Source organism: Pocillopora verrucosa, unplaced genomic scaffold (assembly GCF_036669915.1).
Source record: "Pocillopora verrucosa isolate sample1 unplaced genomic scaffold, ASM3666991v2 scaffold_62, whole genome shotgun sequence".
Taxonomy (NCBI): domain Eukaryota; kingdom Metazoa; phylum Cnidaria; class Anthozoa; order Scleractinia; family Pocilloporidae; genus Pocillopora; species Pocillopora verrucosa.
The window spans coordinates 28,514-30,645 of NW_027078188.1; the positions used below are offsets into that span (position 1 = coordinate 28,514).

Sequence of the window (2,132 nt, forward strand, 5' to 3'; positions counted from 1 at the left end):
CGCTGCTCATTGAGCAGCTCATATATTAAACTGATTTTTGGAACTGGGCTGTGGAAAAGAGGCTTGCCTCGTCCCAGCCACGGGTTGCCTCGGTATAGCACTACCTCCGAGTGCGGCCCACTTCCCTCTGGGGAAGACACATTCAATCCAAAACAAAGTCAACGGTATAGCATTCTTTTATGTTTACAGGAGCCCCGCCCGCCCTTAGAGGGGGAAGAGGTGAAAGAGGGATGATAATTCAGACAACAGACAATGGCAGGAACGGCCGCTGGCCTACGTTTTCTGAAGTGCGCAAAGCACTACCACAAGGACCTAGGGGTAAGTGGATTTTTTCACCGAGGGCAGACGCTGAAAAAGCATACTTACCTGACGCGGGAGGTACTGTGATCAAGGAGGCAGTCCTCTCAAGGCGAGGCCCTTTCATTGCACTTCGACTGGGTTGACCCTTGCGATTACCCCAAATGTGGGTAACTCGAGCGTATAATTTCTGGTAGTGGGGACCTGCGTTCGCGCTCGTCCCCGCAAAAGTCATCCAAACTATGTCTATATGGCCCTCTTACTGACTATCGAGGGTATTTTTGCTTTTGCAGTGGACCGGTAGACTTGCAAAGAAAGCAAAGGACGCACAACTGGCCAAGGTGTTGGCACGTTTGGAGGGGTAGAAGTGCATTGGAGAGACTGGAGGAAGGAAACAAGGTGAGTTTCGGGGCGGTGCGTAACTTTGCTGGCTGTTTTTGTTCAAGGCCTGTCTGCTCTATTGTGTGTAAAGTCCTGTTCGTTTGTATTTGCAGGTTGTGCGTGCCGTGCCGTGCTGTGCTATGCGCGCGAAGGGAAAGGAAATGAAAGGAAACCAAACGGCCGATCGACCGAGCGAGCGAGCATAGAAGGGCATTCGACTTGGACCGTGAGTACACTTTGAACCTTTTGAGCGGTTTTATTGTCACTGGAGCCGCTTTTAGAAATGCTATTGCTATCGTTAGTGTATCCTTTGTGCGAGCAAGCGAGTGAACGAATGAACGAGGGAAGGAAACAAACTAGCAGAGTAGTAAAAGTATCGAACCTTTTTCCCGATTCGTTTGCAGTCTGAATCCAACCATTGTCGACTTTCAGTGCCGTTTTTCGCGCGCCTCCTCTTGGAAGTGTGCGAGTGTTTTGCCACGTCACGATGGCTTAAAACTGCGTCTCAGAAGTGTGCGTTTTTTTCCTATTCATTTTTTCGTTCGTTATTTGGAATGATTTGATATCACAGAAGTAGAATTTGACATCATAAACTGTTCATCTCGCGCGTGCTCACTCGCTCGCGCGCGCTCTGTAAGAAAAGTCGATCGCACTAGAGTTTTCGCCATTAGCTGGCCGATTTTTGACAAAAAGGTGTTTTCCCCCCCTCGTTTTTTGCTTTGATTTTGTTCCTCACTCACCTACGGCTCTCTATGTGAAATTGTGGTGTATGGAGAGCTATTTATTGGGATAAAACGTTTAGAGATGTTCGCAAGACAAAAAATTGAAGCCTACAACACGGGGTATTCCCAGGCGGTCACCCATCCAAGTACTAACCCCGCCCGACAGGGCTTAACTTCGGTGATCGGACGAGAACCGGTGCTTTCCCTGTGGTATGGTCGTAGACGAGGAAATGGGGTCGAAATTCTGCTTGTTATCGGCCAGGTTCAGGCTGTAAAGCGGCCACATCCCTGAGTGTAGGCGAATTTGAAATTCTAAAGCCCTAGTTTCGTTACTCTAACCCTAAGAAATCGATACTCTAACCCTAAGAAATTGTTACCCTAACCCTAAGAAATGGTTACCCTAACCCCGAAGTCGTTACCTAACCCTAATGTATTTTCCTCAACCCAGTTAACACATTGAGGAGCATCGATTTGAAGCACTATTCCCTAGGGAGGGGAGGGAGGGGTCCCAAGAGACATAACGTGTCCTAAAAACCTATTATACAATGTTTTAGCTCCGTAGGTGCGTGTATCTGGCTTTAAAATCTTACAGTGAGGAGATACCAAACGGGTCAGCCTCTGGGACCGTCTGCGGGACTCGCAAGGGCTTGTGGGGGCGACCTGCTACTATCCACCATAAACCGTGGGAAGGATCCCTCGACCACCCCCTCACCCAGGGCATGCTTCGGCATC

The 2,132-nt window shown here is 49.0% G+C and overlaps 2 non-coding genes and 1 pseudogene across 2 annotated transcripts; 2 read left to right on the forward strand and 1 right to left on the reverse strand.

Annotated features, from left to right (window-relative positions):
* Positions 1-126, forward strand: LOC136278849 (U2 spliceosomal RNA; annotated as a pseudogene).
* Positions 127-358: 232 nt separating this feature from the next.
* On the forward strand, positions 359-522 carry LOC136278829 (U1 spliceosomal RNA). Its single transcript, XR_010716589.1, has one exon. It is a non-coding gene; the product is annotated as a U1 spliceosomal RNA (small nuclear RNA).
* A 983-nt stretch (positions 523-1,505) lies between these two features.
* LOC136278814 (5S ribosomal RNA) lies at positions 1,506-1,624 on the reverse strand. Its single transcript, XR_010716574.1, has one exon. It is a non-coding gene; the product is annotated as a 5S ribosomal RNA (ribosomal RNA).
* Positions 1,625-2,132: the final 508 nt, after the last annotated feature.